This window comes from Miscanthus floridulus, chromosome 11, assembly GCF_019320115.1.
Source record: "Miscanthus floridulus cultivar M001 chromosome 11, ASM1932011v1, whole genome shotgun sequence".
Classification (NCBI taxonomy): domain Eukaryota; kingdom Viridiplantae; phylum Streptophyta; class Magnoliopsida; order Poales; family Poaceae; genus Miscanthus; species Miscanthus floridulus.
Window position 1 is genome coordinate 81,911,813 of NC_089590.1, and position 17,403 is coordinate 81,929,215.

General features: G+C 47.7%; 1 pseudogene; it reads left to right on the forward strand.

The window, feature by feature from the left end:
- Positions 1 to 6,679: 6,679 nt before the first annotated feature.
- Positions 6,680 to 16,618, forward strand: LOC136492302 (probable transcription factor FL; annotated as a pseudogene).
- The last annotated feature ends 785 nt before the right edge of the window (positions 16,619 to 17,403 follow it).

Sequence of the window (17,403 nt, forward strand, 5' to 3'; positions counted from 1 at the left end):
TAGTACAAGTTTGGGTTTCAAAACCGCTTAGTGAAAACAACATAGCTTTCAAATGATTACATTAATATAAGTTCCAAATATATTGCTAGCATAGTGACATCATCCGACAAAAGCATATAGATGAGAAGTAAGTATAGAATCACCGAGCCCACCGGTGGTTAGCCACCATCATCAATAGGTCGAGAACATCACCTGCAACAAGGTGGGATAAACCCTGAGTACTCGAATGTACTCAGCCAGACTTACCCGTCTTAAACCAAAATAAAGCGACACCAAGGATTATGCAAGGCTTTCTTTAGTGGGCTAGCTGACTTGTTTGCGAAAAGCATAAGCTATCATGAAGAAACCATTTTAAGTACTTTGCATCATCTTTATTATGACCTATCCATCTAGGTAAGCACATGTACTATAGCAATCACTTGATTAACCAATAACATCCAGTTACCAATTTAGATTTAGCATATCTCATATCATCCAGATAACCATCCTTGTTCCATAATAATTACTACGATGTAGTAACTCGAGTCAAGTGCTCACTATCCAGGAGCAATGGCGATTCGAATCGATTCCTAACCAGCTGATGATTTATTCCTTACACAAATCTCACTCACCCGCTAAAGTGAGGTATTGATCACCGAGTCAACTATCCATGTATCTCGAGTTTGCCAGGAACCACATGTACCCGGGGGCCGACCGACTGCACTTTGGTCTTATCATCTCGCCCCCGTGTCCTACCACACCTGCTCCGACACAGTGCGCTGCGGGCAATCTACTCGGCCCGAATAATCTCCCAGCTTCACGGTCGGAAGGTACTTTATCCGGCCAGCTAAATGTAAGGCATGCATTCAACATGACTCGAGGGCCAACAACGGTCGGTCCTTAATCGACACAGACGGAAACTAACAGCACCCCAGAACCCTGTCTGGTTGCCTCTAATTTTTTTCCGTCCGGTCTCCAATTATCCATCACACATGATTAATTCCAGGATATCATTCTTTCCATAGCTAAATTCTTCCAGTAACCACCTATAATGTAGGTGACCGGATATCACCGATCGCTACCGGTCTAAGCAAGGCTAAGCAGTTATTCGATCCCGACCTAACAGGGTAATAAGGTAATAAGATAGGCAAGGATAGTAATAAATGCATCAACGGTTTCAATCAACTCCTACAACTTAATGCAACAATATATAACTCGTATATAGAAAGAATTGCTTTTATAAAGTAGGAGACTTAGAATGCTCCGGGGCTTGTCTGGGATCTGACACAAGTCAGTTCCGTTAGCTTGCACCGTCATGGTGACATCTCCGATCCTAGCACTTGCTTAGTCCTTTCATCTTCGGGATAGATCCTCCATACATTGTCTTCGGGTTCGGCTCCAACATCATGTTCTTCACGTGGTTCATCTAGCGCACCTAGATGAGATGCAAGATGCGTGTGTATGAATGTGATGAATTGTAACGCAAGATGCATCACATAAACATTCAAGACAAACACAAGATTATGCAAGACATAGACATCAATAGCTATTTAACTAACCTCACACCACTAACTATAGAGAGCAAGCTACTCACATCAACTCATATCAAGCAAACAAGTTATTCACAGAAATCACAGAGTCAAGGCTGCAACAGCAACAACTAATTTTACTCATAACAGGAGTTGTACTAATCCAAAAGACATGCAATAAGACAATCTGGAAAGCTTATGGAATTTTCTACAATTCATCTTTAATCATCTTATCATGATTCTCAAGTTAACTAAGTCAATTATACCCATTTACACAAACTGGTCCACAATTGATAGAAAGCAGCCATTTCTGAAACCCAACTTTAAACAGGCATAACTCACAAACCACAAGGCCAAATACCACCAAATTTTAACAGCAGCTAGATACATGAATTATCTACAACTTTTGTATAAACAAGTTTCACAACAAAGCACATTATCATAAAGAACTTTGCTAGGTTCCCAGATCTGTCCAAAAACCACATTTGCAAGAAAATAAATATTAACTTATGTTGCAAACACATAATTAGGCAAAACCAACTTTACCAACATGTCACACATGACTAAAGAACACCAGAAAACCTAGTGTCCATGACCAAATAAATTCTTTTAATGCATTTCTTAATTTATTTTAGATAACAAGGTGACTTAATGAACATATACCAAAAGTATACAATAAATTCTACAAAAATTACAGTGGCTCACATATCCTCTCAATAGTCTACTGTAAAAATTTCACTCCATTTGAATATGTATAGCAACCTCTATGAAAAAGACAATTTGCTAAAGCAAGAAATCATGTGAGAGCAAGATAAACCAATAACTCACTCATACTTCATCTAATACTCATGAAATTTTTACCACACATCAACTATCACATGAGTAGCATGCCAAAAAAATTTCACTTCATTTGGAGCCCTAGATCTACAGTTATGAAAAATAACAAATTCAACTAGCATTACAACCTTACTGCACAAATCTATTTTTACCACAAAATATTTAAACTAAAACATGCCATATTATAGATCTACTGCATATACAATTTCACAAGGATCCCAAAAAGTCCTCATTTACTATTTTACGAATTTTCTACGATTTACTATGAATTTCCAAAGTTTCTGCAAAATAATTACAAACCAGTCCTTACGGGACTATTCACATGAGTCACAGGTTCTGCAGAAAGGCCCCTGCTCTTCTTCGAATTGCTGTACGAGGTCCCTGACGCGAATTTGAATAGAGGACGCCGGGGAATCGGCCGGTGGCGGCCGGAGAAGGGCCGGCGGCGGCGGGGGAAAGGTGGGGAAGCACCAGGAGGTTGGTGCACACTCGTAGGTGGCCGCAGCTTGCTCCGCGGAGGCCCGACGCGGCCTGGCCACGCACGCCGGCGGCCGGGGCGACGGCGGGAGGCGGCACCAGCGCTGCGGGGCATGGCATGGCCGACGGGGGAGTGCAGGAGGGGCGGCGTGAGACGAGGAATATGATGGCACTGACGGCTTGGAAAGAGGAAGGGCTGAGCAGCGGGGATGCGGCGAGGCCGAGCTCGCCCATGGCGGCCATGGCTGCCCGCGTTCGCGAGCAACAGCGAGGCGAGGGTGCAAGGGAGAGAGTGAGCCCGGTCGTCCATAAATGTCTGCCTTGCTTCATACATACTTAAGTGTACAAAAATAAAATTGAATAAACCTTTAAGAAAACCGATCATTAAAAGGGCAATGTGATATTGAACAGTAGAACATGGTACAATACCAAAAATTTCACAGGGGCTCAACACCAAATGTCTGACAGAAGCTCAACACCAAAATGTCTGACAGAAGCTCAACACCAAACGCATCGAGGCATTTGAAACGGTGGTAACAATATTGCTTACCCTAGAAATATGCACCATTTTCACCATAGGTCTCGTTTGGCTAGTCTGAAATTTGGTTTGTTCGACTTCTTTTTTCAGTCGGAACAGTGTTTTCTCTCACAACATTTTCAGCCAGAACAGTGTTTTTCAGCCAATTTCAGCCAAGTTTCAGACCAACGAACGGGCCATAGTGTGTACTTTAAGCAAGTTATGTTTAATTATACTACATAAGGAGAATACACGTGTAGTAATATTGAATTTAGTAGTAGTAGACTAGTAAGATCAAACAACGCACGCTAAACAGAATGCTCTGTGTAGCAGACCCTACAGCACAAAACCCTCCAATCACTTTCAATTTCTATGCGCAAACAAGCCTGAAGAAATTCTTGTCCTTCTACTCCAATGAGGAATAGTTAGGGGCTGCTTGGTTGCTGGCCGCGTCCAGCCACCAGGAGTGTGGCGGCGCCACAGTTTTGTGGCGGACAAAAACAACGCCACCGCTGTGGCGAGAAAAGCGCTGGAAATGAACCGAAGATCGTGTGGCGTGCTGCACATTAATTACGAACCAAGCAGCCGCCTGCTTTCCTGTGGCCGCCGAAGCCCAGGCGAGGCGAACCAAGGCCGGCAACCAAACGGCCTCTTAATTTGACAGCAAATCAGGATGTTGGAACAATAAATCTTACTAATATTTTTTATAAATCTAGTTAACTTTCAAAAAGTTTAACCGACACGACTCCTAAGTAACACCCCTTTTGTACGGAGAGAGTAGACCATTAGGGACGTCATTAAGAACAAATTTAGGTGATCTAAGGCCGGTCTTAGTATGAGCTGAAAAGACCCGAATATGTTTTCAGTAATGATTGGTCATGCACTTCTGCGGTTCCTGGCTTTCTGGGGGCACATCGCTGAGGATATCTGAACTCTCTGTGCGACTTGCACGTGGTCAAAGATTCCCAGGGACTCAGGGAGGTAAGGGCGCGCCCAGCTTTAGCTTTCATGAGACAGCGACGCGGCCGTACGGAGTTGGTGGAAGCGATTTCACGTGCAGCATAACTCGTGCTTGCTGGTCCCACTCAACAGGGGGCCTGAAGCAAACGTATACGCAACGACATGGATACGAAAAATACGTGTACTGATCGCGGTGTCAAGGAGGCAAATTGCTGGAGCCTCCTCGCTGACATTCCTGAAGGAAATGCTTCGTGCAAGACGAGAGATCGATAGAGGTACTGAAGTCTACCATCCCTACAGGCTACAACGAACTGCGGATCGATCTCTCTGCGTTCAGCACCAAGAAAACCACTGGTTCCCATGCACGCTTGGAGTGACCGGGTGAACAATCTCTCTGGTCCCTGCTCCTTTCACCGATGTGTCTTGCCCGGAGCTACACAGGTCTAATGGATGAGTGACTACACGAACCTTCCACATCCACTTGACCACTTCCATCGGATATTTAGAACGGGGAATTATGTCAGGCACCCAAGATCGAATCCACATCCACCCGCCAGCAATTAAGTGATCGGTGATCCCATGCAAATGCATCCTCGGTTCATCTCGAGAATACGAACGATATCTAGGGGCTGTGCACTGCAGTGCAGTGCTCCTCACTTTCGGTCAGTAATGCACGCAGGTGCCTCAGTACGTGCCCTGCCGATCTATATGCTGGGAGCATTTGGTCTCTATGATTGGAGTGCAAGTACTACATGTCATGCCGGACCGGAGCGGGTAGAGACATGCTTAGCTTGTTGTCTGATACGGCTAGCTACGGTGAGAATGTGAGATGGAGGTCGATAAGCGGACAAATTTAGCTCACGCACACAACTGTTTTGCGAGACTGCGTCAGAGTGTGGGTGTCCATTAAGAGACGGAGCAGCAGCAGCCGATATGATCAAAGTTGACGACCAATGCAACAAGATAAGGCCAAGGTGGCCGGGTGGCTACTGGCTAGCATGCATGCATGGGGGTGTTTAGGCAGACGTACGGTTTGGATAATCGTAAGGATCGCACGGCACACTCTCATCTTGCATCTTGCATACCCTAGGATCCGCTTGAATATTCAGGCGGCTCTCCTTCTCTATTTCTTGCATACCCTAGGATCCGCTCGTCGCTTCGCTGAAAAACTAGGTTGAAAAGTATTGTTCGCTGATTTGTTATGAGAAAAAAATACTGTACTATGACGGATAAGTTCAAGCAAATGGCACCTCAACGATGCATGGTTAGGATCTAATGAGGCTGCATAGGTTGTGGTCAGGGGCGGATTTGGGCCTAGGGCCATGGCCCTAGGAGTGGCCCAAAATCCACCTTATGTATATGTAGTTTTCTGGACCGGCTCTAGATGTTGGGCCAAATCTTGTAGACTCCGGCCCAGCAAAGAGAGAAGAGAGACTGAGAGAGGCAGCGCCCGTTCGGACTCCCCAACTCCCCCGTTTCTTCTCTCCAGAGTCTGGATTGGTGAACTTCAGCTCTCCCTGGCCCTCACAGCCTCACCGTTTACCGACACTGGCACGCTGCTAACCCTAGCCGCCAGAGTACCAGGCGCCGAGTGCTGGTCGCCGACCACCGTCCTCCGTCGGTTCCCCGTCCCACTGCCCACCTGTCCTCCACCCCACCGACGATCAGTCCCTGACGCTCGCCATTCCACCACGCCCACGCGCGGACGCGCACGGCGCACTGCCTCCCAACGCCCGGTGCCCACTTGGGAGTGGCCGTAGTAGCCCGCAGGGTGCAGGGCGCAGCTGGCCAGCTGCACGCGTGGAGCCGTGGAGGTAACAGAAGAGGACCTTGACGGCTGGATCTGCCGAGAACCTGCTGCTGTTGTTACTTTATTTGCTGTTGTCTTGCGGATTGCTATAGAAGAGGAGATTGGTAATTTCGTATTCTCAAATCTAAGTTCTATTTTAACATTGAACTTTTACCGATCTTGGAATTCCATGAATGAATAATTGATTATGCTGATTTTTGTAGCCTATATAGTTGTGCAGTATAGAGTTGTTAATTTTTTGTCAGGTATTATTTTTAACTACTTTCGTATGTCCATTAATTATGTTGTGGATTTAAGTATCATCTAAACTTATGCATTTATGAGTTAGTTTTGTTATCTATCAGTATTTGACTTGGTGCGGATGGTATTTTGACCCGGTGCGAGGAGCATATACGCTTTGATAGTGGCCCTAGGCGTCTAAATTGACGAGCTCCGCCACTGGTTGTGGTGGTTAACAGGAGAACAAGGTGGGCGGGGGCACCATCAAGGCATCAACCATAGGACTTGCGGGCCATGGTGGTACCAATAGTTAACTGTGGCAGTGGTTGAGTGATGTCAAGACCCGACCCAATGGCGTGGTGGCGGCCGACAATGAGGTGCGTGAATGACAAATCCATTGGTGTTTTCGAAGAATAATGAATTAGTCGGTGTTGCCAATGAAAGAGAGGAGTGCCCGAGAATGGAAAAGAAAGCTAAGAACGTCTTTAACAATGTCACTTTAATTAGCTCATATGAATCTATATCATCACTTTGCTTATGTGGAAGGGAGAAGATAAAAAAAGAGAGCAATCTATCTCTTATATCTCCACACATATCTCGCTCAAAATACAAAGACGTTTGTGGGCCTACCCTTAAGGGCTCGTTCGTTTGGGACAGTATGACGCCAGAATTCATTCCGACTGATGGAATCTTATACAATTATAAACTAAAGATCTAGCCAGAACTATTCCTAGAGTCCATTCCCCAGGAAGCGAACGGGGTCTAAAGAAAGAGAGAAAGAAGGAAAGAAGTTGCAGAATAAACAATACTTACATGTGGTGTTTACATAATGAAGTGGCAGTGACATAGCATGTATAAGCTAGTTGTTGTCTCATAATGTTGAGGACGTGTTTAGTTATGTCCACATATCTCACCTTACCTCACAAAGCCAGAAAGCAGAGCAAAAATTACATTTAGTCCTATTGTTGACACTTGTCGGGTTCATAAACCCGGGGTCCCTTATGGATCGGCTTGCCAACAAAGGCTCGGCCCAACAGACAACGTTGCAAATGACGCGCAACTCATGGGCTGGCCCAAACACCTAAACGACAAGCCAGAATGACAATCCAATCTCTGACCGGAAGGCCTAGCCGAGGAGGAACGACGCCCGCTTCCGACTCCGGCCCGCCTCTCCAACTGGAAAGCCTCACAAAGGAGGAACAACGCTTGCTTCCGACACCAGCCCATCTCCGGACGGCCTCTCCGACCGGAAGGCCTGGCCAAAGCACCACTTCCGACTCCAACCCACTTCTCCGACCGAGAAAGCGCTGAACCCCTGCTTACAGCTCCTCTTCGACTGGCGCAATTAGAGCTGACTGGGACCAACCGACCGAGGACGCCCGCTCGGTAAGGACCAGGAAATGGATGGAGAAAGTAAGGCAGGGCACTCAAGTCAACCGCAATACCAAGGACCGTACCCTGTACACCTATCGGACAGTACCCTGCGATCTTTCTGGCATGATAGAACCCAAGCAGTGTTATAGGCGTCGACATTTCCCCTACAGTGTTGTGGGCACCATCAACTCCCATACCAGACAAACACGGTAAGGCTCCCCCCACGTGCCTCTGAGGCATCAATAATGTTGTGGGCGCCGGCATTTACCATACCAGGCGAACATGGTAAAACCCCTTGCATACCTCTGGGTATCAACAGTATGGCAGGCACCGACATCTACCATACCTGAAGAAGAAGACGCGACCTCCCACATGCATCTGACATTAACAGTGTTATGGGCACCTACAATCATATTGTACCTGATAGCGTGGGCGATAAGACTTAGCATACGTACACTCTCTCCCTCTCACTTATAAGGCCATCCCCTTCATCTATAAAAGAGGGTGTGCTCTCTCCCAAAGGAAAGAGATTGATTAGTTCACATATATTGATTCACCCTTTGTAACTTTAGACACTCTAAACTTATACCGAACACTTAGAATATAGCAGCGCTACCGTCACTCTCGGCCCTCCAAACTAGAGTCCGATCGGACCTCTTGTACCCCATCTTTCTCCTTCTCGCTTGTAACCCCACAGAAAACTTCGAGCACCTGGGCTCAGGAATAAAGTCACCGACCGACTCAAACTGGACGTAGGGCACGTTGCCTGAACCAGTATAAACCCTGTGTCATTGAGTGCTAGGCCACCTCCGATCACAACGTACAACAAAACTACAAATATTTATGTGTTGGTCACTTTCTGCACCGACAGTTGGTGCCGTCCATGGGGAAGACGCTGTACGTTCACACTTTTGGTCATCGGATGGCCCATTTTTCCGCCACCTTCACCATGGCGGGCTCAAGCGATACGACTCGCTTCGGTTCACTGGAGTTTTCCACACTCCCACCTGTTGGGATGTGGGTTCCACTCATCTTTGAGCCACCCCAGGCCTTCCTCTTCAGAAGCTTGGACTTCGTCGCCGACCGGCTCGGCGTACTGCACCTCCGTGAGGAGGCACTTGTTTCAGCACCCGTCGGAGGGGCGCCCTCCATCGGTTCCGGGACGCACGACGACTTCAACGACAAGGCGCCTGCGCTTCATTCTGAGCAAACCCTCTGCTCAAACCCCGCTGTGAGTAATATGCATACTATTATTTACTCTCTATTTACTATCTCCTGCTGATTATCCAGAGGGACCGTATTGTCTACACCGCAAACACCGTACAACCGGTTCCCCTGCGGCCTCGTGACCCCCATGGACGCGTGCGCTCGGGGGCTCCGAAGGACGCTGGCGCCGCCCCCTCTCACATCCGAATTTGTGGGAATGACGAGCTATGCTCCCACCACTTTCCACGAACTCCTAGATGACGAGCTTGAGAGCGACGGCTCCAGCATTGGCGATGTGGCACCTAGCCACCGTCTGTCCTGGGAGTGCGCTATGGCGGACGCTCCGGGACAGCCGCCGGTGGTTGCGTAGTCTGTGCAGACTCACACCCCTCTGGACCCATGTGGGGGGTGCCCTCGCGCTCGCACAAGGGCACGCCAAGGAGCTACGACAATGGCGGCAGAACCAGTCGCTGCCTACGCCGGTGTGCTCGGGGTAGCATGATGCGCCCCATGCGCATGACCCAGTGAGCGGCGCTCGGGGTCGCGCTCGCCAGGTCCAGCGCGACATCATGAATGAGGGGAACGACCCCCCCCTATAGTTCGCTTGGGCTAGCCAGAATATCGTCGCTGCGTCAATGCTTCTGTGCGGCGTTCCCGAGCCCGTCGACCCCCAGGAGCGAGCGGTCTACTAGAACCTTCGGGCGCTGGTAGAAGCCGCCGTCGTTCAACAGGCAGAAAGCTCCGCATCGTGACTCCGACTCGCGCCCTCTCTCGACACTGGGGAGTGGGGACGTACCAGACGGATCGCTCCATCCGCTTACCACTACAGCAACCAAGCATAGAATGTATACTCGATGTATCATATATTGTCTCTTGTTGTTATATTTGTCCAATAACATGATATGTGTGTTTAGAAAACCAAGGACAAATCAACATATTTAAAAAAACTCTCCTTCTAAACAATCTAGGTTACACAAAACATCAAATTCAATGTAACCCAAAGTATGTAAAGAAGACAACTAGTTTGAACTCATCAGTTTTATTATCAATATGAATAACATATTTATTTTCAGTACAAGTGACTGGTTCCAAAATATGTAAAACTGAAGCATCATCAACCAATTCATCTTTATCACAAGGAACTTCAAGCAGATTATCATGGGATAGAGATAAATCAAGAGAGAGTTCCACTAACAATTGCTCTATGATAGCATGATTTGTGGAAAAATTTAGTACATTAAAACATTTCTCACCTTCCAGTGAGTGTAGCACCATGAGTATTACCTGTGTTCTCAACGTGAGAGTAATAGGTGCATTGTGAAGTGATGGTTCTAAATTGCATATGAGGTTGTGAGCTCCTTATTTTCTTCTATGTCATCCTCTCGCTTATGGACATTATCCTGCAGAAGGTTAGTCATAGCAAGAGGAATAACAACAGACTCTTCCTCTAAATGGTACACCTCAGCATATGAAGTCAAAACAGGAGGTGGATTAACAAATGTTTCTCGCATAAGGAGTTTCATATCATTTCAAGTTTGAGGTTTATCAGAAGTATCTAAAGACTCCCACCAAGATAAAGCAGAATGTCGTAAAACACTAGCTGCATTTTTTATCTTTCCTCCTTGGACATATAAAGCGAGTAGCAAATATGTTATCTATGGCAATTTTCCCACTCTATGTACTCATCAGCACCTATACCATCATAGTCGGTGGATACGAACAACCTGTCATTGTTAGAAGACAGCAAAAGATAACACAAAAGTATTATCCCTATCAAATAACTACGTGGTTGCCGTTAGTGTCACTTTTCATAGCAAGTGGAAGCATTTTACCAAGCTCTTACAAAGTTCTTACCAACGCAAGCAGTGGGCGGTTCAACCGGAGGCTGGTTCGTGATATCCTGTAAGGCAGTGGCACCGAGATTGCAAGGCCCTTTTTCTGTACTGATCTGAAGAGTTTGTGTAGCTTAGAGGACACACAAAGAATATTATGTATATCTGGCACACAAGTCAGTAACAGAAAGTAATGCTGAATTATAGTCCAAAGTACTTGTTCTCAGTTGCTGGTCTAAAATATTCTAAGTACTAGGTGTGTGACAAACAAGTATGGTGGATAGCAAGGTGACAGGTGTATGAAAAATAAGTATGGTGGATGGAAACAGCAACACAAACAAGGAACCAGACAACACACACTAACACAACTCACTTTGGTCTTCTCTATGCGCTCCTCTAGATATTGTTCCTCTTTTGCCCATCTCTTTTTTCTATTTTTTTGGGCTGTCGTTGTTTTTTTGGGAACTTTTGACTTTTTTATTTTATTTTTTTGATATTTTTTCTTCACTTAGGAGTACAAAAGAAGTAACCACAGAAAATATGAGCCTAAACAAGTGAAAGACGTGGCCTGTGGAAATTTCAGAAGACGCTGCTCAGAAACGACAAAAAGCTTGTGACCACGAAAAGAGGATCTTGTGACCAGTTTTTGACCAAATTAAAAATCTACTGACCCCTACAAAGCAAGGAATGGACGGATCCAAAAAAAATTCTGATCGATTTTGATATATGGAACGTCGAAATTCCGAGTTCGTATGCGAAAACTAGACCAATTTTAAGAATTGGCTTCCGAATTAGAGGACAAAACAGGAACAATGTGCGCAAAATTTATCACCGAAGCAAAGATTTGAGGGAAACGATGGGGGAAAAACACACGAACTGGACTCTAACACTGACCTAACCAGCAACAAAACCTCGACTAGGACACAAACTCAACACGAGGGACTCTGAAACTGAAATATGCAAAGGCTATGGCGCGGAAGGTTCTAGGACAGGAAAAAAACAAGTATGGCACTGGACTATGGGACGAATGCGAAACACTCAAAACTAGGGGATAAATGTGAACCTGATGGTATACCTTAGCTCTGATTATCACTTAATGGGAACAGGGATCCCGATCTTCCATCAAGTAAGAGGTAACTATCATTGTGGCGGAGAATGACACATCCGATCCGGCTTCAGATCGAAAGATCGAACCCTGCAATCTTAGCACCACAACTCCTCTGGTTATCAACCAAGACACAGATCCTGTTGACCTCGCCAAGAAGGCTAATCCTTGCCGTGCGCAATGAAGAACACAAGCCAGAACAAGAAAGAAAGCAATCAAATTGCTGATGAATGATTAATCTCATAAAGTTGGGGTCTCACAAACCGATGAACTGTGAAAACTGTTCTTGAATGCCTCCCGCCAGTCTTGGGCTTTTCCCTAGAGTTGTCCTGATGCGTACAACACCTTCTGCTGGTCATCGCACTGCGCTATGTTGAGTTGCTTTTCCATTGCACGAACCATAGTCAATCTTTTCTTTAATTCCTCAAAGTTAGCCTGGCACTTCTCGAACCACACAAACTTAGCATTTTTCTCCTAACAGAGTTGTCATAGGCTTGGCAAGTTTAGAGAAACCTTCTATGAATCTTCTGTAGTATCCAGCCAATCCCAAAAAACTTCGAATCTCTCCCACCTTGCTTGGATCTACTACTATTCCACCATTAGAGACAACATGACCTAGGAAAGAAACTTTCTTCAACCAGAATTCACACTTGTTTCGCTTAGCATACAAATTGTGTTCCCTGAGCTTCTGCAAAACCAACCTTAAATATTCAGTATACTCTTCTTCCGTTTTGGAAACACAATAAATAAGCATCAGCATCAGTCGTTTTCCAGCAAGCCGAACATGGCCCAAATCTCTCTAATGATCCCATCCATTGCCATTATAAGCCCCGTTCGGCTTACCCCATATTCGGCTTGTTCGGCTTCTTTTTTCAGCCAGAATAGTGTTTTTCTCTCACAACAATTTAGCCAGAACAGTGTTTTTCAGTCAGTTTCTGCCAAAATTCTGCCAGCCGAACGGGGCCATAGATGTCTTCCCTTTTCAAAAAAAAAACCCACCGTCTTCAACTGCATCGATTTCTTGCCGTTTTTCTACTACCTCCTTTCCTTCCTGTCACCGGGGCCATGTTTAGATTGCAAAAAATTGTAGCCCGATGAATAGTAGCACTTTCGTCTTATTTGGTAAATATTGTCTAATCGTGGACCAACTAAGCTCAAAAGATTCATCTCATAATTTCCAACTAAACTGTGCAATTAGTTATTTTTTTATCTACATTTAATGCTCCATGCAAGCGGCTAAAAATTGATGTGATGGAGAGAGAGTGAAAAAACTTGGAATTTGGAGGTGATCTAAACAAGGCCCGGGTAAATGGTGTACTGAAATAAAACAAGGTGATTGAAATGCATGGTTTTCAAGACATTAGGTATCAGATCCAACAATGCAAAAGAACAGAAGGGAAAAATTTGGATTTAGGATGGTGCTAGTAGACACTAGTATACTATCAGTGCTTCTACTTCAATCTCCAGCTTCTCTTCCAAATCTACTCTTCGTTTCGCCAGCAAGCGGCACCGTTCAACCAACGGCCAACGGACCTCTTGAACCATGAAGTGCGAACCCCTTATCCTTATCCACGGTGAGCTCTGAAATCCACGTCGACTCACACGTACAGTACTCTTGAGAGATCGATTTCACACGTTGCAAGAATTGAAAGAGGAAAAGGAAGCCATCGAGACGTGCAACAGGACACACATCCACGAACGCCGCGACGGGACTGCTTAATGCAGGCGGTGTAGGAGTATTATTGGCCTCACCGTGTCTTCTTTTTATGTTCCAGCAAGCACGTAACGTAGGGGGCGTAGAATCTAGACTATCAAATCGCGAGGGGCGACGACCCGACGACGATGCAGCTTTCTACAGGACTCATCGCTTGGAGCAGTCGCCAGTCGACAAGCACGGCAGCATAAATGCGCGCACAAAAGCTAGTACAGTACAGTAGTAGGACGTCTACAGTGCAGTGCGTCGCAATAACCAGCGAGCGAGCAAGTCGACGGGCCTTGCATTGCAAAACAGTTGCCGCTATATAACAGGCTCCTCCAACGCACGGCGAGCCAAGCCCGCCAAGGTTGGCAACCCTCGCACACGAGAGCATGGATCCCAACGACTGCCTTCTCGGCGGCGCACCCGTTCCGGTGGGACCTGGGCCCGCCGGCGCACGCGCCTCCGCCTCCGCCGCCACCAGCGCCACAGCTGCTGCCTCACGCGCCGCTGGTGAACGCGGCGCCGAGGGAGCTGGAGGACCTGGTGGCCGGCTACGGCGTGCGCCCAGTCCACGGTGGCGCGGATCTCGGAGCTCGGGTTCACGGCGAGCACGCTCCTGGGCATGACGGAGCGCGAGCTGGACTGACATGATGGCCGCGCTCGCGGGGCTGTTCCGCTGGGACGTGCTCCTCGGCGAGCGGTTCGGCCTCCGCGCCGCGCTGCGGGCCGAGCGCGGACGTGTCATGTCCCTCGGCGGCCGCTTCCACACCGGGAGCACCTTGGATGCCGCGTCACAAGAAGGTACTGTACAGAGTATGGTCAATTTTTCTTCAGTGTGTTTGCCTGCCTCTGTGAATCTGTGGTGATGTGGTCGTGCCTGCCCTGCGTAAATGCATGCATGCATGATGCATGCGGACAGTGCCCATGCATCAGTCAGTCCTGTTGAGTTACGTGCTCTGCTCGCCTGTGATATATGTTACCTGTTCTTGTTCAATCATATCGTCGCAACTAGCAGTGCTGTCCGACGAGCGCGACGCCGCGGCCAGCGGCGGCATGGCGGAAGGCGAGGCCGGTAGGAGTATGGCGATGGCCGGCAAGAAGAAGGGTAAGAATGGGGTCGGCACGAGGAAGGGCAAGAAGGCGAGGAGGAAGAAGGAGCTGAGTCCGCTGGACGTGCTGGACGACGACAACGACGGAGACGGCGGGTCGGAGTCGACGGAGTCGTCCGCGGGCGGCTCCGGCGGCGGGGAGAGGCAGCGGGAGCACCCGTTCGTGGTCACGGAGCCCGGCGAGGTGGCGAGGGCCAAGAAGAACGGGCTCGACTACCTCTTCCATCTGTACGAGCAGTGCCGCGTCTTCCTGCTGCAGGTGCAATCCATTGCTAAGCTGGGCGGCCACAAGTCCCCTACCAAGGTACGCACACTTCTCGATTAGTTTAGCAGGGTAACGTTTTTACATTACATATATATAATAAAGCCGTTTTGTGTATACGGACAGCTAGCTTGAATGTACGATAAACAAACGTATTGTCATCAACCAAACTTTTTAGGTCGTTGACAAGCTGGCCAAGGGTCAGAACTGCTATTCACAGGAGGACATAATTCTCAATCGTTTGAGTAGTTAAACCGATTCAAAATCCAACTAAAGTTGTATATATAAAAATACTAATATTTATGATCAAAATAAATATATTATTAAAGTAACAATAATGAAGTATATTTTCGTAGCAACCTAGTTGATACATAAATATTAACATTATTCACTATAAATTTGACCAAAATCAATCTAGTTTGATTTTCATCAAATCTTGCATGTTTTGTGGACGGGAGGGACTACGATTATTCACTATGATAATATAATAGTAAAAAAATATAGTGGCATGCAAAGGCCGTTCAAATTACCTAGAAGGAAGAATGCAAACCCTTTGTAGTGGAATTCTATATTTTCTGTACCGTAAAAGATATAGTCTATTGTACACGCGGTAGCCTGTACTAGTCCTAAACTCAAGTACTCCTAACGCAAAAGCGAAAGTACCCTGTGTAGTACTTCTACGTACGTGTACATAGAGCACGCACGTAGATGCGCGCAAGCACCTGGAAAAAGCGAGTGACGTGTCAGTCATCGGTAGGCTGCCAAAGCCTGTGCGGCCTTTGTGTGGTCTTGTCCGGCCCTAGCGTCAGATGCAGATAGGCATGCATGGCATGGACGCCCCTCTCGGACTCCGTGGCCTGCGCCCTGTGTGCTGTTGCCACCGGTTTCGCGCGTACCAGTACGAGCCATTTGAAGCTCGCTTTGGCAGTTTGGCTGGCGTACGGGTAGTCGCGTGCTCACCCGCAGTCGCCAGTCGCAGGCGGTGCGCGATGAAGTGAAATGAATGCACGGCCTGGCCTGGCCGGATTCCAGGGTGATTGGATATGATGGCTTCCTGACCTGACCCGGACGGCCGCATCGATGCGCTCCTGCGCCCGCGCCAGGCGCACCCACCCAGACCGAGGCCAGGCGCGCACAAGCTTGTTCGATCCGTGAGCTGCCTCTGCGTGCGCACTTGTGCGCGCACGACACGACACGAGCTGCTCTGCACTGCACTGCATTGCACGGGAACCAATCGACCGTGGCTGATGAACAACCTTTTTGTGTGGCGCGCGCGCGTGCGTGCTTGCATTGCAGGTGACGAACCAGGTGTTCCGGTACGCCAAGAAGTGCGGGGCGAGCTACATCAACAAGCCCAAGATGCGGCACTACGTGCACTGCTACGCGCTGCACTGCCTGGACGAGGAGGCCTCCAACGCGCTGCGCCGGGCGTACAAGGCCCGCGGCGAGAACGTCGGCGCCTGGAGGCAGGCCTGCTACGCGCCGCTCGTCGACATCGCCGCGCGCCACGGCTTCGACATCGACGCCGTCTTCGCCGCGCACCCGCGCCTCGCCATCTGGTACGTGCCCACCAGGCTGCGCCAGCTCTGCCACCAGGCGCGGGGGAACCACGCCCACGCCCACGCCGCCGCCGGCCTCCCGCCGCCCCCGATGTTCTAGCTGCGTCGTCGATATGTGCCTGCACCGTCGCCCTACTTCTCACATCCCCGTTCCTTCAGGCAGTTCCGTGGCGCGATCGAAAATTGGAAGAGGGCGAGCTTTCTCTGCCTCTGATGTGATGTTTGTCACTTGTTTGTTGCGTTGTCCTGGTTAGTCACGAGTGGGCTTAGATCTAGAATGGGGACGTCACTTGTTGGGCCGAGCGGGCCGTGGCACAATTTACAGTTTGGATGGGCCACTTGTTTATTACCTCGCGGCCTCGCCTAGTTGCATTTGTATCCCTCATGATAGTTGTTCCCAAAAAACGGTGTACCACTCCTGTGATGATGATATATCCTAATTATGCGTTCACAGTAGTGCCATTTGTTTTTCCTCTTAATACAAAAATGAGTTTTCCACATTTTTTATTTTCTTCAATTCGCTCTAATTGTTGAATGGTTGGAAAAAAAAAGTTGGGAAAGAGAAATATCTCTATTCAACTTTTCTCTCTTCTATGGTTCTCTCTCGCACACACCCCTATTATTAGCTCATTCGTGATTTTCTTTGATTCATTCTAATTGTTGAATCGTGGGAAAAGAGAATATCTCTCTTCAACTTTACTCGCTTTCACGGTCGTAGGTGGTCTTTCACCCTTACCCCTCTCAGCTCATTTGTGCTTTCAACACCCCCCTCTCAGCTCATTTGTGATTTCCTTCTATTAGCTCTAATTGTTGAATCGTTGGGATACCTCTCTTCGATCCTTTTTGTTTTTTTTTACGATTGTCTCTTACTCATGAATTCCTTCTATGCACAAGTACTTGTTGAATCGTTGGGAAAGAGAAATATCTCT